The sequence below is a fragment of the Spermophilus citellus genome, assembly GCF_964194105.1.
Source record: "Spermophilus citellus genome assembly, chromosome: 13".
In the NCBI taxonomy this organism is placed as follows: Eukaryota; Metazoa; Chordata; class Mammalia; order Rodentia; family Sciuridae; genus Spermophilus; species Spermophilus citellus.
The window spans coordinates 53,865,380-53,885,708 of record NC_138193.1 but is presented as its reverse complement, the minus strand read 5'-3'; the positions used below and the strand labels follow the sequence as shown (position 1 = coordinate 53,885,708).

The window sequence follows — 20,329 nt, the reverse complement described above, 5'->3', positions numbered from 1 at the left end:
AGCAAGGGTCACGCAGGATTGCAGGATTGGATCGGGTGGGGGCGTCTATGCGCTCCTACACCAAGGAGACCCCCTCTGGCCTGTCCCTGCTGAAGCATGGGGGTGCCCCGCCCCCACCCCACCCCGGGCGAGCCCTTGACTCCGCAACAGGACATTAGTCAAAGCCGCCAGGTCTGCTCCCACCGCTCGCTTGCAGCGCCCCCTCCTACTCCCCTCCCCGCAGCGTCTCGACTCCGGCTCCTGGCTGATTTATTTTTCTGCCAATTTCCCCGAGCTATGCAGAACCAATTACCGCCGGAGCGCAGCGGCACCGCCGCCGCCAGATCCACCACTCTGGCAGCCCTCGGCGCACTACATTTTTCCTGTTATTTTTTTTAATTGAATTTTTAGGGTGGGGGGGGAGCAGGAGGCGAACTCCTTCTCGGGGAAACTTAAGCCCCGGGGCCTGTCTCAGGTCACGTACTGCACACCCTGTAGTAATATAATATTTACTGCCCCGAGGGTGCCGCGGACGGGGCTGCCCGGGCCGGCTGGCCGGGTGAGGCCCCGGAGCGGGGCTGGGGGCGGCGGGCGACAGGGTAGGAGAGCCGCAAGCCAACTGGGGTGATTTATGCGCCCAGCCTGGGTCGGAAGCTGGGAGGGACTGTGCTCCAGACCACCAGAGGGAGATTTTCATGGTAGCCCCAGCCTGGCCAAAATCCCCGAGAAGCAGGCGGGACCCGTGAGCGCCACTAAGGAGATGCTCCCACCCTGGGAAAGCCCAAGGCAGGCGGTACAGAAAGAAGGGGAGACGGGCAAGTCGAGGCAATGGGGTGCTGCACCCCAGCCTTAAAACAATGGCAGACGCCCTGCTACCTCTAGCTGACTTGGAAATCAACCTTGAGTGGCCCTGAGCGCAGGGATCTGCTAGGAAGAGACCAGAGCTGGCTGCTCACAAGTTGTTTGCTGCCTGCCCTTGCAGGACCAAGTGGGTGACTGTAGGGGAACAGCCACCAGGAGGGCAGTGTGCAGCCTGAGAGATGAACTGGCTTGGGGTCATTCCTTTCACTCTGAGCAATGGTGCTGCTGGGCCTCAGCTGAGCTGAAGGCTACCCAGAGAGGAGACCCCGCCCTGCTCTCTCTAGGGGAGAAACCGCAGAGGGGTCTCCAGCCCCACAGAGCAGCCTATAGAGTCAGGAGTCCCTCCTGGAAGAAGTGGTTCCCACCTGCACCTTGGAGGGCGCACCTTGGAGGGCGCACCTTGGAGGGCGACAGGAGCTAGTCAGGCTCAGCTGAGTGGGAAGAGCTTTGGGCACAGAGGCAAGGAGAACATGTGTGGGTGGGGAGGGGATGCACAGAGATGCAAAAGGAAGGGGATCCATGAGGCAGATGGTGGGGACAGAGAGGGGTGCTCACTAGGATGAGGGCTGAGACTTTCTCCAAAATGTAGTAGGAGCCACTGTGGGGCTGCCGAGGAGGTGGGCATGGCACCATCCTGAAGACAATAAGGGAGGAGGCTGGAGGGGAAGAAAGGAAGGAGGAAGGACGTGGAGAGGCAGAGTGACGACTAGTGGGGGGAGAGAGGAAGGGGGACACTCAGAGCTGGCCCAGTACCCAGCATGGGTTCTGAGAATGATGAATCCAGAAGAAGACACAAGGGGTGGGGTGATAAAGTGTGCCCAGGGCCTGTACAGACACAGACACAGCACAGCTGTTGGGGCCATGGGTCTAGAGGTCAGAGGAGAAGGCTGGCCAGAAAGTACAAAGTGGACACCGTTAGCCCAGAGAGAGAGAGCTGGCTGGGCCTGGGCTGGAACAAGGGGCACTGATGCTGGAGATGGGGGCAGGGCCGCTGAGAGAATCGGTGAGCAGCTGTGGTCAGCCCTGGCACCCTGGCTTGGGGACGAGGTAGCTGGATACCTTGCTTGTCAGCTGGGTCTGTGCTCAGTGGCAGAGCAGGAGGAAGGCCTCTCACTGAGGCCCCGGGGCTACTCCGTAACATCAGGGGATGCCTGAAGAAATCAGTCCTGATGCCTGAATTCCTCCTCTGGAGACCCACTTGTGTGCATTCCCAGGAGGTTGGGAACCCAGCTCCCCTCCCAAGCTCCTGAGCTGGTACCAATATCCCTGGAAGGACCTGGCCACCCTGCTACCCCCAGGGTAGAAACTCCAAGGGCCAGATATGGCAGAAGTGTTTTCAGCCAAATCCTCCAAAGAGCAGAGTTCAGAGGAGGGCACTTCAGGCAGTCCAGGACCTGGGTCTCAAATGTTCCAGGCACCGTAGACCTGCCAAGGTCTGCTCCTTTTGAGTCAGGAGAAGCACTACAGGGAAACCTCTAGCCCTGTCCCCCAGCCCCCAGGCTGTGCCATGGGACACATTCTGCAGGTGTGAGCTGGTGGGATACAGGGACCGCCTGTGAGCCCACCCCACAGCTGCAGCCCACCCCTGTGCTGACCATGCCTTGCATGCCCTGCCAGCCCATCTCATCTTCCTCCTCCCAGACCCCAAGCCAGGTTCCTCACAGATGTCCTCCCCTGCACACGGCCTGTCCTGATACCTCATCGCCCCTCTGCCTGCTTCTCTTCCTGCTGACTTCCTAGAGAATGGCCCCAACACCCACACAGCTGCCCTTCCCAGAGCAGGGGTCCTTTCTGGACCCTTCTTTGGCCTCCATATCCAATCCACTGTCAAATTCTGTCCATGATAGAACAGTACATCAAGGGGCTCCCCCGCATACATGACATGTGAATCTGGGCAGGTTAATCAACCTCCCCAGGACTCAGTTTCCTCATGGGTACGGTGGGGATCGTTCTGCTTCCTACTGTGATGATTAGTTAATACATGCAAAAACCCTTAGAATAGTGCCTGGCACGGCATGAGGCTGTCATCACAGTGCCTCCTAGAGTGTCCACGCTGCCCTCTGCTTCCCTCGGGCCCCACCTATCCCAGCCTAGGACCTCAGTGGCCTTGTCACAACTCACCCACACAGCCTTATGGTGATGATGGTGGTGGGGATTGAACCCAGAGCCTTGTGTATGCCAGGCAAGTATTCTACCAACTGAGCTATATCCCCAGCCAAGAAATGGTACCATTTTGAGGGCTCACAGTTAGCTGCTGGGTTGGAAGGTTGGGCCCTGACCAATGGCAGCCTTGCTGTGGAGCCCATGCACACCTTCTGTGTATACACTTTGACAATGAGCCCACTGAGTAGTCATGGAAAGGCCAAGCAAAATAACCTTAGAATCATCAAGTCCACTGATTATTGAAAGTGCCCTCTTCTGGGAGGCTCTTTGGTGAGTATTGATGTGGGACAAAACTGTTCTACTGAGTTGGACCAATTCATCATCCTGTTCCTGATAAAAGGGTTTAATATAATTAATGAATTACTAGGTAGTTGAGTACTCGTACCTCCGTGTGTAGAGAAGTAGAGAAATCCTTCCTCTTAATAATTATAGACCATTTATCTGTATACTGGTGCTTGTATTAACTCATTGAATTCCTATCATCCCCATGAGGTTGATATCATTGCACTTGCTTTACAGACAAGGTGGTTGTATAACAGAGGCCTTAAGAAACGTTGTAGGGCTGGGGATGTGGCTCAAGCGGTAGCGCGCTCGCCTGGCGTGCGTGCGGCCTGGGTTCGATTCTCAGCACCACATACAAAGATGTTGTGTCCGCCAATAACTAAAAAAAAAAAAATTCTCTCTCTCTCTCTTTCTCTCTCTCCCTCTCTCATTCTCTAAAAAAAAAAAAAAAAAAAAAAAAAAAAAAGAAACGTTGTAAATAGAGTTCTGTCTTGAAAGTAGCCAACCCAGATTTGAGAAGGTGATCTGGCTCCAGAAACCTTGTTCTCTAAGACCACGGGGTGCCATCTCTTTGTCCCAGTTTCTCTGACCTTCCTTCTTCCTTTCAGGGTGCCACATTCTCTTAGGACCCCACTTTTCCAGGAATTACCTTCTCTGCCATAAAAGTTTACTCCTACTTTTCCCTCAGATCTCTGCTCAACTGGCCCTTCTCAGGGGAGCCTTCTCTAATCCCTGCTGTTACATGCTCTGAGGACTCCAAGTGCTTTCCCGTCAGGGCTCTGAACCCAGCATGGGAGGGACTTATCTGTGTCACATTTATTATAAATGCCTCACTCTGTGTTCACCATCTATGTAGGGCCTGGCATCCAGAAAGCATGCTGTAAATTTGTTGAATGGCTCTCTGGTGCGTGATTTTGGGTGTGCCTTGATTCCCTGGGAATGTTCTGTGTGTGTGATGGATGGGCAGTGGATTGCTCTTTTCAAGACCCTGGACATACTTGCAGCCATGGATTGATTATTATGGACCCTGGAGGTCTAAATGTTGGCCACAAGATGGCTTACTTCTCTTTTCTCTTTCTAGTTCAAGATCATTAACTCTGGGCAAGCGCCATCAAATATTTTCATTCAACAATCATCTTGGCCGAATGACTTTTGTTATGAGGCTCTGAGTTGGATGTTTCCACATAAAATTACCTTACTTCACTGGAACTGTCAAGATAACAGAGGCTTCCCTGTGTCATCCAACCAACTAGTGTATGGCAGAGCTAGAAATTCTGCCATAGGATACATGTTTTCCCACCAGATTGCTGGTTTTCAGTCTTTCTTCTGTAGAACTCACCTAGACAATTATTAAAAATACTGACCCTTGTTCAGTCAGACTCTCTGGGGTTGGGTGCTGACATTTTTACATATGTGTACCTAAGACTGAACATCACTGCAGTAATTCCTAGACTTGTAGCTCTCATTCTCTTCCTGCCCAACCTGGGGAAGGGGAGGAGAAGTGTGAGCGTGGAGTCTGTGCTGCAGGGGCCAGTTGAAAGGCAGCTATATTGTGAAAAATGAATTTATTTGTAGGAAACAAAAACATGTAACTATATGATTCTTTGCCTTGTGTTTTGATAAAAGTTGTTTGGAAAAATGTCATGTTTGACAACACTTCACACTACATTTTGTTGTTGTTTTGGGCTTTGTCAAGGATGTGCTTTCTTTTTCTTTTTAGTTGTCAATGGACCTTTATTTAATTTGTTTATATGCAGTGCTGAGAATCAAACCCAGTGCCTCACACAGGCTAGGCAAGCACTTTACCACTGAGCCATACCACCAGCCCTTTATTTTTCTTATCTACAAGGTGGCCAAGAATTATCCAGAAACAATTGTGCTCTTCTGCAGAGCAGGGACCATGGCTGTTTTACTTAAGGCTGAAAGTCTGCATCTAGCATAGAGCTTGGCATACAGTGGACACTTCAGAAATCTCTCTTGATGAATAAATGAATGTGTGAGTGAATGAATGAGAAGCAATGTCATCATCCATTTCGTTTTGTGTGTGTGTGTGTGTGTGTGTGTGTGTGTGTGTGTATTTCCACAATAGCTGTAGATGGAAGCCACTCATTGTAAGGGGCTTGGTTGAAAACAGTACTGCAGGAATAATTTAAGGGACTGGGGAGAAAAGTGAAGGTTTATATTCCAGTTAGGGAGACTGATCAAACTACAGAGCCGGCTCAAGAGCTTGGTGAGGGAAAGAAGTTTGCAAACTTAGTCAGACAGTTAAAGAAACAAAAGCATAGGGCTGGGGCTGTAGCTCCTTGGTGGTGTGTTTGCATTGCACGTGTGAGGCACTGGCTTGGGTCCTCAGCGCACATAAAAGTAAATAAATACATTGTGTTAATATACAACTAAAAATATTTTTAAAAAGAAACAAAAGTACTGAATTGCAACTGGGATGGTTATCTAATTTACTTTCTGAGAAAGAATGAAACAGAAATGTTTGGAGGGCTGGGATTGTGGCTTAGTGGTAGAGCGCTTGCCTAGCATGGGTGAGGCACTGGGTTTGATTCTCAGCACCACATATAAATAAGCAATATAAAATCCATTGTCAACTAAAAAAATATTTTTTTAAAAAATAAATATTTGGAGAAAAATCTGTTGTTAAAGTTGGCAAGGAAAGTTCAGGGGAGCCTGCCCAACATTCATGTATAAAATGAAGTGTTCTGATGCACTAGAACGTGGGCATTTGTCAGGGTTGCATAATTTGTTGGCCTGATGATTTTAATTTGTAGAGGACAGAATGTCCTGTTGTAATATTGCATATATTATTGTGGGATTTTGTGTTTTTAGAAGTCCTGTTCCTTTTGTGGGTTTGAGCTTAGAATATGCTATAGGTTGTACGTACACTTGAGAGATCAGTTCTCATTCCATTACCTCCCTCCCCCAGAAGGAGAGGGGAACAGGGCCTGGAGCAGTGTGATATGAATGAATGGATTGCAAAATCCTTGTCATGGGTTATGCTGCCATCATCTTCAGTTCCTCCTTGCTGAGGAACCAGTGCTAACTCCTGACCAGTGTGGTTAAGGGGACAGTTTCATACCTGGGGATTCTCTTTGGTGTTCCATGACATTAAGAAATGTAAGATAAATTTGTACTGTTTTAAATCACCGAGTTTGTGGAAATTTGTTATAGCCGCAAGAGGAAACTAATATAGGAAGCAAAACACACTATCTTCTGTGGAGAAGTAGATGAGCAATAGATAGGAAATGCATAATGCAGTGATTAGTTCATTTTAATTGAAGTCTTCATTTGAAATGTTGAAAGCTTTTCCTTTGAGACTAGAAATGAGATATAGATGCCTCAAGTCACCATCTCTATTCAACAACTAGAGGTCCTTGCCAATGCAATAAGGCAAGAGAAATACAAAGTAGAATTGGGAATATAGAAATAAAAATAACATTAATCATAGATAATATGATTCCATTAATAGGAAATCCTAAAGCATCTACAGATAAATTGTCAGCATTTTTTTGGCTCTTTTTTTATTTTATTTTAATTTTTTTTATTGGTTGTTCACAACATTACAAAGCTCTTGACATATCATATTTCATACATTAGATTGAAGTGGGTTATGAACTCCCAATTTTACCCCAAATGCAGATTGCAGAATCATGTCGGTTACACATCCACAATTTTACATAATGCCCTATTAGTAATTGTTGTATTCTGCTACCTTTCCTATCCCCTACTATCCCCTCTCCCCTTCCCTCCCATCTTCTCTCTCTACCGGATCTACTGTAATTCATTTCTCTCCTTGTTTATTTTCCCATTCCCCTCACAACCTCTTATATGTAATTTTGTATAGCAATGAGGGTCTCCCTTCATTTCCATGCAATTTCCCTTTTCTCTCCCTTTCCCTCCCATCTCATGTCTCTGTTTAATGTTAATCTTTTCTTCCTATTCTTCCTCCCTGCTCTGTTCATAGTTGCTCTCATTATATCAAAGAAGACATTTGGTATTTGTTTTTTAGGGACTGGCTAGCTTCACTAAGCATAATCTGCTCTAGTGCCATCCATTTCCCTGAAAATTCCATGATTTTGTCATTTTTTATTGCTGCATAGTACTCCATTGTGTATAGATGCCACATTTTTTTATCCATTCATCTATTGAAGGGCATCTGGGTTGGTTCCACAGTCTAGCTATTGTGAATTGTGCTGCTATGAACATCGATGTGGCAGTATCCCTGTAGCATGCTCTTTTAAGGTCTTCAGGGAATAGTCCGAGAAGGGCAATAGCAGGGTCAAATGGTGGTTCCATTCCCAGCTTTCCCAGGAATCTCCATACTGCTTTCCAAATTGGACGCACCAATTTGCAGTCCCACCAACAATGTACAAGTGTACCCTTTTCTCCACATCCTCGCCAGCACTTGTTGTTGTTTGACTTCATAGTGGCTGCCAATCTTACTGGAGTGAGATGGTATCTTAGGGTGGTTTTGATTTGCATTTCTCTGACTGCTAGAGATGGTGAGCATTTTTTCATGTACTTGTTGATTGATTGTATGTCCTCCTCTGAGAAGTGTCTGTTCAGGTCCTTGGCCCATTTGTTGATTGGGTTATTTGTTATCTTATTGTCTAATTTTTTGAGTTCTTTGTATACTCTGGATATTAGGGCTCTATCTGAACTGTGAGGAGTAAAAATTTGTTCCCAGGATGTAGGCTCCCTATTTACCTCTCTTATTGTTTCTCTTGCTGAGAAAAAACTTCTAAGTTTAATTAAGTCCCATTTGTTGATTCTTGTTATTAACTCTTGTGCTATGGGTGTCCTATTAAGGAATTTGGAGCCCGACCCCACAATATGTAGATCGGAGCCAACTTTTTCTTCTATCAGACGCAGAGTCTCTGATTTGATATCAAGCTCCTTGATACATTTTGAGTTAACTTTTGTGCATGGCGAGAGAAAGGGATTCAGTTTCATTTTGTTGCATATGGATTTCCAGTTTTCCCAACACCATTTGTTGAAGATGCTATCCTTCCTCCATTGCATGCTTTTAGCCCCTTTATCAAATATAAGATAGTTGTAACTTTGTGGATTAGTCTCTGTGTCCTCTATTCTATACCATTGGTCCACCCGCCTGTTTTGGTACCAGTACCATGCTGTTTTTGTCACTATTGCTCTGTAATATAGTTTGAAATCTGGTATCACTATACCGCCTGATTCACACTTCCTGTTTAGAATTGCTTTTGCTATTCTGGGTCTTTTATTTTTCCATATGAATTTCATGATTGCTTTATCTATTTCTACAAGAAATGCCGTTGGGATTTTGATTGGCATTGCATTAAACCTATAGAGAACTTTTGGTAATATCGCCATTTTGATGATGTTAGTTCTGCCTATCCATGAACAGGGTATATTTTTCCATCTTCTAAGATCTTCTTCTACTTCTCTCTTTAGGGTTCTGTAGTTTTCATTGTATAAATCTTTCACCTCTTTTGTTAGGTTGATTCCCAAGTATTTTATTTTTTTTGAGGATATTGTGAATGGAGTGTTTTTCCTCATTTCTGTTTCAGAAGTTTTGTCGCTGATATACAGAAATGCCTTTGATTTATGCGTGTTGATTTTATATCCTGCCACTTTGCTGAATTCATTTATCAGTTCTAGTAGTTTCTTTGTAGACCCTTTTGGGTCTTCTAGGTATAAAATCATGTCATCTGCAAATAGTGATAATTTAAGTTCTTCTTTTCCTATTTTTATGCCTTTAATTTCTTTTGTCTGTCTAATTGCTCTGGCCAGTGTTTCGAGAACTATATTGAATAGAAGTGGTGATAGAGGGCATCCCTGTCTTGTTCCAGATTTTAGAGGGAATGCCTTTAACTTTTGTCCATTCAGAATGATGCTAGCCTGAGGCTTAGCATAGATAGCTTTTACAATGTCAAGGTAAGTTCCTGTTATCCCTAGTTTTTCTAATGTTTTGAACATAAAGGATGCTGTACTTTGTCGAATGCTTTCTCTGCGTCTATCGAGATGATCATATGGTTCTTATCTTTAAGTCTATTGATGTGGTGAATAACATTTATTGATTTCCGTATATTGAACCATCCTTGCATATCAGGGATGAATCCTACTTGATCATGGTGCACAATTTTTTTGATGTGTTTTTGTATTCGATTCGCCAGAATTTTATTGAGGATTTTTGCATCTAGGTTCATTAGAGATATTGGTCTGTAGTTTTCTTTCTTTGAGGTGTCTTTGTCTGGTTTCGGAATCAGGGTGATGTTGGCCTCATAGAATGAATTTGGAAGAGCTCCCTCTTTTTCTATTTCCTGAAATAACTTGAAAAGTATTGGTATTAATTCTTCTTTAAAGGTTTTGTAAAACTCCGCTGTATACCCATCCGGTCCTGGGCTTTTCTTGGTTGGTAGTCTTTTGATTGCTTCTTCAATTTCATCCATTGATATTGGTCTGTTCAAATTTTGTGTATCCTCCTGACTCAGTCTGGGCAAATCATATGACTTAAGAAATTTATCGATGTCTTCACTATCTTCTATTTTATTGGAATATAGGTTTTCAAAATAATTTCTAATTGTCTTCTGTATTTCTGTAGCATCTGTTGTGATATTGCCTTTTTCATCCCGTATGTTAGTAATTTGAGTTCTCTCTCTTCTTCTCTTCAATAGCATGGCTAAAGGTCTGTCGATCTTATTTATTTTTTCAAAGAACCAACTTTTAGTTTTGTTAATTTTTTCAATAGTTTCTTGTTTCAATTTCATTGATTTCCGCTCTGATTTTAACTATTTCTTGCCTTCTGCTACATTTGCTGTTGTTTTGCTCTTCCTTTTCTAGGGCTTTGAGATGAAGTGTGAGCTCATTTATTTGTTGGTTTTTTCTGTTTTTGAGGAATGACCACCAGGCGAAGAATTTTCCTCTTAAAACTGCTTTCATTGTGTCCCATAGATTCCGATATGTTGTGTCTGTATTTTCATTTATCTCTGAGAATTTTTTGATTTCCTCCTTTATGTCTTCTGTAACCCATTGATCATTCAGTAACATATTGTTAATTTTCCATGTGATGTAGGATTTTTCCTTCCTTCTTTTATCATTGATTTCCAGTTTCATTCCATTATGATCAAATAAAATGCATGGTATTATCTCCATCCCTTTATATTTACTGAGGGTTGCTCTATGGCATAATATATGGTCTATTTTTGAGAAGGATCCATGTGCTGCTGAGAAAAAAGTATATCCATTTGATGATGGTTGATATATTCTATATATGTCAGTTAAGTCTAGGTTATTGATTGTGATATTGAGTTCTATAGTTTCTTTATTCAACTTTTGTTTGGAGGATCTGTCCAATGGTGAGAAAGGTGTGTTGAAGTCACCCATAATTATTGTGTTGTGGTCTATTTGATTCTTGAACTTGAGGAGAATTTGTTTTATGAATGTTGCAGCACCATTATTTGGTGCATAAATATTGATAATTGTTATGTCTTGTTGGAAAATGTTTCCTTTTAACAGTATATAATGACCTTCTTTATCCCTTTTGATTAACTTAGTCTTGAAGTCGATTTTATTCGATATGAGGATGGCCACCCCTGCTTGCTTACAAGGACCGTGTGCATGGTATATTTTTTCCCATCCTTTCACCTTCAGCCTGTGTATGTCTTTTCCAATCAGATGTGTCTCCTGGAGGCAGCATATTGTTGGATTTGTTTTTTTAATCCATGATACCAGCCTATGTCGCTTTATTGGAGAGTTTAAGCCATTAACATTCAGAGTTACTATTGATATATGGTTTGAACTTCCATCCATGTTTGATTGTTTATCCTTTTTTTAAAAAAAAAATTTAGTTTGTTTCTCCATGATTATCTTTCCCCTCGCCCTCTGTCTTTACTGAGGCACTTCCCACTGATGGTTTTGGTTATTGTTTTTCATTTCTTCCTCATGTAGTGTTTTGCTCAAAATGCTTTGCAATGCTGGTTTTCTGGCTGCAAATTCTTTTAACTTTTGTTTATCATGAAAGATTTTTATTTCGTTGTCATACCTGAAGCTTAATTTTGCTGGATACAGAATTCTTGGTTGGCATCCATTGTCTTTCAGTGTTTGAAATACATTGTTCCATGACCTTCTTGCTTTCAGTGTCTGTGATGAAAAATCCGTGGTTAACCTTATTGGTTTACCCCTGAATGTAATCTGTCTCCTTTCTCTTGTCGCTTTTAATATTTTCTCTTTGTTCTGTATATTGGATATCTTCATAACAATGTGTCTTGGCGTTGGTCTACTGTGATTTTGTGTGCTCGGTGTCCTGTATGCATCTTCAATTTGTATATCTGTTTCCTTTTTTATTTCTGGAAAGTTTTCTGTAATTATTTCATTCAGCAGGTTACTCATTCCCTTGGTTTGAATCTCTGTACCTTCTTCTATCCCGATGACTCGTAAGTTCAGTTTTTTTATGTTATCCCATAACTCTTGGATGTTTTTCTCGTGATTTTTTACCAGCCTTTCTGAGTTGGCTAGACTCTTTTCAAGATGATATATTTTGTCTTCATTATCTGACGTTCTGGCTTCTACTTGCTCCACTCTGTTAGTGATACTCTCAATTGAGTTTTTAATTTGGTTTATCGTTTCCTTCATTTCTAGAATTATTGTTTGATTATTTTTTATAATCTCTATCTCCTGATAAAGATGCTTAACTTCTTCTTTTATCTGTTTATGTAATTCATTCTCAATGTGTTCTTTCGCTGCTTGAATTTGCTGTCTTGTATCCTCTTTAAGGTTCCATTCCATCTGTCTAAGGTGTTCCTTGAGTTCTTTATATGACCATTTTTCTGATGACTCTAGGTCCTCCTGAATATTTAGGCTGTCCTGCAATGTTTGTACTCCTTTTCTTCCTTGTTTTTTGAAGCTGCTCATGTTACTTCTTGTTCTGTTTGACTGCTGAGTTACTGTTTACTCCTATAAATTAATTTGATGCTTGGGAGGAAAGGTATTAGAAGGGAAGGGAAGAAGTCACTAAAGAGAATGAGAGTAGGCAGGTAGAATTCAAGGAAGGGGGGGATAAGAAAAATGAAAAGACAAAAGAAGAAAAAAAGGAAATAAAAAAGAAAAAAAAATAAAAAAAATAATAATTTAAAAAAAAATTAAAATTAAAATTAGAAGAAAAAAAATTAAAAAAAATTTTGTAAAAAAAAATTAAAAAAACAACAAGAAAGAAAAATGAAAATGAAAGAAAAACCCAAATCAAAAAAAAAAAGAGAAAAGAAAAAAAGAAAAAAAAACTAATAAATGCAGTCTTAGAGTTTGATTAACTTCTCTTCCAGTAGGTGGTGCTGTGCCCACCAGGCCAAGTTTCTCCTGTCAATACGCGGGAACCAATCACTGTGCAGCAGCTCCTCCCAGACTGGGCGAGTCTCCAATCCTGAGTGTCTAGGGCCTCCTGTTGTGTCTAGTCACTTCCCACTTTTCCTCTAGCCAGGCCCCTCTCACCACAATACTGGCTACACGCCAGGTCTGCTGCTCCCGGGAGCCCTGTTTTCATGAACGACTGGGCACACTCTTCCAGTTTGCCATTCCCTCAGACCCTAAGTTTGTAGAGCTTGGGGCTGAGAATCCTCAGCGAATTTTACTTGCCCTCCGGTAGCGACTCCCCCGTAGCTGGTGCAAGAGACCTCAGCAGTCAGCCCTGGTGGGAGCGGTAGTCCTGCGCCGCAGGTCCTGAACCACCTCTGATTCCCTCGGGCTGGCTGTAGCACTCACGGGAGAGCTGGGAGGGGCCCTTAAGGTTTCCCTGATGTGTGGAGAGGGAAGGCTAGGGGATTACACACCTGTAGCCGCAGGTTTCAATGAAGTTATCTCCTCTGCCGCAGTCTGATGACGTCAGTTCTTTGCCATGGTGGTGTCTCTTGCAAATAGCGACAGTTCGTTTCCCTTTGCCGGGCGACCAATGCAACGGGTGGGTCCTTACTGTCTCTCCCAAGCCCCGTTTCAAACCTGTGGCCACTACTTATGAAGGCTCGGTAGGCATTTACCTCCGTAGGATGAGAAGGGCTGACCAGTTGTTTCAGCTGGATGGATTAATGCTGAGTCACAGCTGTTTGTCTGCGGGAAGCAGGTGAACGGGAGCTTGGATTCAGCCGATCAGGGCTCAGTGTGTGTTCTCGGATCACTTAGATTTTAAATTGTCACTCATCTTATCAGCTGTTTCATTTAACTCGGCAGCTCACTCGCGCGGTGAAGAGTCTGCTCTTCGGTGCTCCGCGGGAGGCAGCGGCGGCCGATTCTGCATTCTTATACTCATGGATATTACTTTCTTTTGACCTCCAGAAACAGGATCTTCTTTTCTGTGAACCGATTCTTTGAAACATGGACTCTGAACAATAGAATCAAATACTAGAGAAATGGAAGCCCCAGATGACTGTAAAGATTTCCTCTTTTGGACTTTGGTCAAATTCTTTCACCCACAAATTTCTGCAAATAGCTCCTCGTGTCATGTAGACATTCTGCCATCAGCCTCTTTCATATGTGAGAGGCACTGAGGATCCTTTATCTCTTCTTATGTAAGTGAATCCTCCCCCTTGCCAACAGCCAACAGTGAGAATCTTGGGCTTCTCACTTTCTTTGTCTGTCATTCCTGGGGGTAAGGCCAGGAGAATACTTACAAGAGAACATTAGTAGAATATAAGGAAAGTGAGGGTAAATAAAACAGGTTAACATGATTTTTTCATATTTTTTTTGTCAGAAACAAGTCAACACACTTTGGTCTCATTTTGTGTTGATAAATTCATTCTTTCTGGTTTTTTGGTTCGTGGAAATTTATACAAGGGATATTTTCCCACTGAGTCATATCCCCAGTCTTTTTTTTTTTAATTTTGAGACAGGGTCTTGCTAATACATATATTAGCTAAAGTAAGTTCACTAATCAGATCAACTTCTATGGTTCCAGAACAACTATAATTGCTCAACCTAGATGGCTTTTTCTTCCATACCCTGGGATACTAACTGTACATGTAATATATAATTATTACACACAATTACCTATTATAATGTGAAATATAACATATTTAATTTTTAAAGAACATTAATAAGGAACACTGAGATGATCTCCCTAACACAAGAGCCTGGGGAAGGTGGGCCTATCATCTCCATTTGCAGGATTTCACCTTCCCAGAACTGGGCCATTTCGGTGCTACTACAACTCTCCTGTCACTTTTTCCACCTAATTCCACCTTCTGGTTGGGAATCTGACCTCCCTACTGGCTGCCTCATGCCTTTAAACTCCAGTTTTGTGACATAATTCTCCAACCAAACCTACTGCCACCTGCTAGAATCTTAGGATTTCCATGCAGCTGTAAACAAATTTGGATCATCGCAAGTGACCAGTGACCAGTAACCAGTCATCAGAGTGGCCAGTGGACAGTAAACAGTTACCAGTGAACTCCATACTGGGAAACACACATTCTCTAGCCTCAGCTACCCATACATCCTCTGGGGTGGTCTCCTCATCCTTTGTATCTGCAATTGATGTGACCTCTTCTCTGACCATTTCAGGTAAGGAAAGAAACTCTTTAAAGATTTTCATTAGACTTTTACCTTCCTAAATTTACTAATGGAGTCAAAAGAGCTTAAAATAATAAGGGAAAGGATAAAACTAGAAATCTGGACACCTAATTTCATTTTTGACTTTTGACATGTACTAGGTATGGGATTGGACCATCTTTTACTCTCTCACAAAATCTGTTTCCTCATCTTCTACATGAGGATAACACACTGCCCATGCTCTGGTCCCTTTCTTTTCTAATATTGAGTCTTTTTTTTGGGGGGGGGGGGTTGCTTCAACAGAAAGAGAGAAATCCAAGGCAGGGTATAAAACAAGCACGATGTACCAGGAGGTTTTCTCTATAACAATCTCCCTCTATGATTTCCACTTCAGTATTTTTTTAGTGCTATTCAAAAAAACAGACATTCACATATTTTGGAGCTTTCTGTTTAAACAAGTAAAAAAAGAAATAGAGGGAGAGGAGAGTGGTGGGACAGGACTGTAAGGAGGCAGATATTTAGGGAAAATAAGTTTGTAACTTTAAGTACAGGACCACAGGAACTTGGTGTGGCAGAAAATATAACACTATGGAAAAGAAGTGTGAATATAAAACAGTTGAAGAGCATGGATATGATCTCAAGAAAAAAATGGTTGGTTAGAATGGAACATGGAAGAGAATCAAAGATTTTAAATTGAGACAGAGAGCATAGAGTGAAATCTTTCCAGTGCTGGAAAAAATGAGGCCGGTTTAGAGAATGTTTAGATTAACAGACAGTTACCAAGAAAACCACGGCTAGAATTAGGGTATCACTGGGGAAAGCAGTTTATTAGAAAAGTCAAATTTGGTTGTTTGGGGTTTTTCTATGGCCTCTTTGAACACAGATGACCTTGACTATTGTAACATTCATACTTTAGAAGTATGTTTTAGAAATGATTCTTCCTATAAACATGCTAATGAAAGTGGTTAGAGAGAGGGCTGGGGAAATAGCACTTTCCATGTCCTATTTTATTCTGATTTTTAAACTACATAGAAAAAAACTACACTTTAGAAAAATGATGTGTCCTAATCTGCATCAGAAGGACATATTCCTTTATTTGATAGTTATTTTTCAAGCAGAAGCTATTTTTTGTCTTTACAGTTCTTCTAAAACAGAGTAAATATAAATAGTTATTATATAGTTATTAATGGTTTATAACCTAAGAACCAAAAGAAAGAACTGCATAAGAATAAAAAGTCAAGCTCCACATCTCTGATTCCACATTTATCTGAAATAATTTTGTAAAGCCTTTTGGGTTTTTCTACATTTCAAAGAATTGTTTTGTGCTGCAGGTATAGCTCAGTGGCAGAGTATATGCTTAGCATGCTGGAAGCTCTGAGTTTAATCCACATCACCAGTAAACATTAAAAATGTTTGTTTTGGGTTGGGATTGTGATTCAGAGGTAGAGCACTCACCTAGCATGTGTGAGATGCTGGGTTCCATCCTCAGCACCACATAAAAATAAATAAAATAAAGGTATCGTGTCCAACTACAACTAAAAAAATTTTTTTAAAAAGTTTGTTTCAATTGTACCATTTTATTCTAGTGTTGATGGCTTTCTCAGACCTCAGCAACAAGATTTTCCTGTTAAAGATTATTATAGGGCTGGAGATATGGCTCAAGTGGTAACATGCTCGCTTGGCATGCGCGGGGCACTGGGTTCGATCCTCAGCACCACATAAAAATGAAATAAAGATGTTGTGCCCACCAAAAACTGAAAAATAAATATTAAAAAATTCTCTCTCTCTCTTTCAAAAAAAGATTATTAGACTAGGTTTTGAAGGTAAATATGACTTTCATAGTATTTTAAAGTGTTTTTCCTGCTTTTCTATAACTGAAATTTTTATCAAAAGTATTTTTAGGGCTGGGGATGTGGCTCAAGCGGTAGAGCGCTTGCCTCGCATGCGTGCGGCCTGGGTTCGATCCTCAGCACCACATACCAACAAAGATGTTGTGTCTGCCGAGAACTAAAAAAAAAAAAAAAAAAAATATTAAAAATTCTCTCTCTCACTCTCTCTCCTCTCTCACTCTCTCTTTAAAAAAAAGTATTTTTATATTAATTGAAATATCTACCTACTGGGATTAATGCTTTTACTTGGTGTAGGTAATATTTAGAGGAAGATGAATCAGCATAGTAATGAAATACTTTCCACTTCTTCTTTGTTCTCTACATTGTAAAAATTTTCTTCCTTCCTTCCTCCCTCCCTCCCTCCCCTCTCTTTCGTCCTTCCTTTTTTTCTTTTCTTTCCAGTGCTGGGGATTGAAAGCAGGGTCTCATACATGCTAAGGAAGCATGCTACCACAAGCTATATCCCCAGCACATTTTGTTTTGTTTCTGTGATAGGATCTTGCTAAATTTCCCAGGGTGGGTATGAATCCTTGGCTTCAGCAATCCCCCTGTTTCAGTCTCCTGAGTGCTGAGATCAGAGGCCCACCCCACCATTATCAGCTTCACAGTGAATTTTTGCTTTTTTTTTGCACATGGCATAGTTTTATTTTTTTATTATTGTATTTTTATTTTTATTTTTTTTAGTACCAGGGACACTTTACCACTGAGCTACATCCCCAGCCCTTTTTAAATTTTATATTGATAAAGAGTGTCCTTATTATGTAAACAACAGGAAGTAAGTAACAGGCACAATCTCAATTCTTGAGGAGCTTCAATTTTAATGCAATCATCCGATAATATTTATTTAAAAAGAACTCCTGGAATAGCATGAAGACTAGAAAATTCACAGGGTTGGTTTTGGCAAAAGCAACAGTAGAAACTGATTTTCTGGGTTTTATATTCTTTCCATTCTGTACTTCTTCATGTCATCAGTGTGATGTTCTGCATGGGCCACCTCTAGAAAGGGTTGCTGAGAAAAACATACCATTTATTCTTCATTGACCTTGTACTAATCTTTCTATACTGTAAATTGAAACTTTTAGTCTTTGGATTAAATAAAAAGTTCTGAAATTTAACAGAGATGCCTCAATTTTATAAAAACTAATCTGATAGGAATAAAGGAGTTTGTCTCATTTAAAAAATCTCTTTTTTTTAATTTAAATTTTCTAAATTTTCAAGGTCATTCTCAAACTTGCAATCCTCCTGCCTGTCTCCTGAGTAGCAGAGATTAAAGGTGTGTGCCACTGCTCCTGCCTTTTTTTGGAAATATTTATCTACATAAATTGTGGCTACCTATATGTTCATCTTTACTTAATTTTGCTGCTTATTACACACTTTTTGTTGACATAGCTTCTCTGTTTATATGTACTCGTTAGAAATTCATTTTAAATCACCTTCAGTTGTGGGCAGTATTTTGGTTAATAGTATTCACTAAAATTCAGTAGAAATTCACTTTCATAATATTGCATGCATGATAACAGAGCTTAATTTGTTAGTTAATTTGCTATGCTTTGATATTTGCTACATATCCAAATGTTCATTAATATCTATATACTTTTTTGTTCTATGTTGTTTTTCACTTTTCCTTTCTATCTTTCCAGAACTTACTATATCTTCCTCCCTATGAATTTTATATAATATGTAACTTTTATTCATGAATGAATTATCACTGTTAGTATTATTGTATTATTGTAATCACCTTACAGATTAGTACCTGAAGCTCAAAAAGTTTAAAGGTTTTTCTTCCAAGAAGCATTTCTTGAGAAACATATTCTCAGGTAGTCATTTTGATGAAGGTTAAGAAGCCAGGCTTGAATAGGGTGAAGAATGATCTTTTAAATTACCGTCTGGATGGTACAAGTGAACTCTAGAAAGTAGCATGTGAACTGCACAAGCAAAATGAGACTCTGAAGGTAACAGTGATGATGCCAGTACTGTTTTCTATGAAACAGAAAAAATAAAATTCTATTCTCCTGACTTAAGGTCTTTGTCTGCAGCACAGAGTCCTGGCAAGGGACCAGGTTTCTATAACCTGGTGCTGATATTGAACAAATGAATTTTACTTCTCTAAACCTCAGTTTACTCACTTGCAAATGGATAACATTAGATGTTCTCTAAGTTCTAAAATGCTTCAGTTCTAGGGCATAATCATAAGTCAATATTAGTGCAGGCTCAAAGGAAAGATATGGCAGGGAAAAGGAAGCTATTAGAAAATAATGTGTAAGGCAGATCACTTGAGTTTTCTGAGGCCAATTTGCTTCTCTTCAGAAGAGTATCAAAGTGCTCCAAAACTTGCAGCCATTCTAAATGGTTTGATGTAGGGTATCTAAATGCTTATTGGTATTAGAGGTTTCCTGACTACCACAACATTAAGATGGTACTGTTCAAGAGTCTGTCAGTCTCATCAATTGCTTTCATCATCCTCTTTCTTTACACAGAAAATTTCCAAAACTTCTTCTTTACACGGAACTGCCGATTCTCTGCAGCTCTCTCTTCCCGTGGCAACCAATGCAGCTTCCCTGACAGGAAGTGTCTGCAACTTCTCCAGAGCCTCTGCTCCAGCTGCCACTTCAGCATGGTTATTGCCCTCAACCTGTGGCACCTCTTTTCAGCCACTCATGGGCAGTGCCTACCTTTATCAACATGCTAGCACAGCCATGGTGTCTGGAGTTACTGGTCAGAACCAGATCCCCACAGCATCTGCCTTCTATTAAAGTATTTTTGAGTGGGATATAACAGGAAGTGCTGAAAAGAGCTCAATTTCACATGGGGACTTTAATCTGACTGTCACTGACCAGAACACAGCAGATTCTTCCCTGTCTATGACATTCCAGTATGACAAAACTTCTGAAGCCAATGTCATGGTCCCTGTGTATCCACCACTATCTGCTAGGCTTGTCCAGGTGACATAGCCTGGACATAGCCTCTCACTACCCCACCAAGAAGGAAGCCAGGTCTACTATGATGATCAAAACACGCTGGGGACTCTGCTCTCTGGAGAACATTGGTCCCTGCATGCAATCAAATGGCTCTATGCCATATGCAGGAAGTAGTGCTGTTGCCCCTCAACCAGAAATGGTGACATCGCTGAAGGAACTTCAGCCCACAAATGTCCACCATCAGTCGCTACCTATGGGATCTACTACTCTGTGTCCACTCATTCTATCACATAAACAAATTTTCAAGGTGAGTACAAACAGCAAGAAGGGGAAGGAATAAGATCACCATTCGAAAGGAGGGTGCAGTTTGCAGCTGGTAGCTGTGGGTCCACACATCCCTAGAATTTAAGTCCTGAGATATTAACCACTTCCTTGTTCAGCACTCCCAATCTCAGTGTCTATAAGATGAGAATGCAGGACACCATAATGGCCATCCACCACACATTTAGGAGACCTCCAGGAGCACACTTATGGAGGCTACTTTTTACTGCTTTGGCAGATCAGTCCCCCTACCCAACCACATTATAAATTTATTTCCCTCATTTTACTTTGGTCTCCTAGGGAGACATTTTAAAACTTTAATGGTATTGAGAGTTTAATTTTTCCTTAATTTACTCAGGACTTAAACTTTGTATTCAGAGATGCTGTCCAAAGTAGGAA

General features: G+C 41.5%; 1 pseudogene across 1 annotated transcript; it reads left to right on the top strand.

Annotated features, from left to right (window-relative positions):
- Positions 1–47: 47 nt before the first annotated feature.
- Positions 48–19,903, top strand: LOC308632778 (uncharacterized protein C2orf78-like; annotated as a pseudogene). Its single transcript has 3 exons — positions 48–102; positions 14,731–14,814; positions 19,169–19,903. The product of its transcript is annotated as an uncharacterized protein C2orf78-like (transcript).
- Positions 19,904–20,329: the final 426 nt, after the last annotated feature.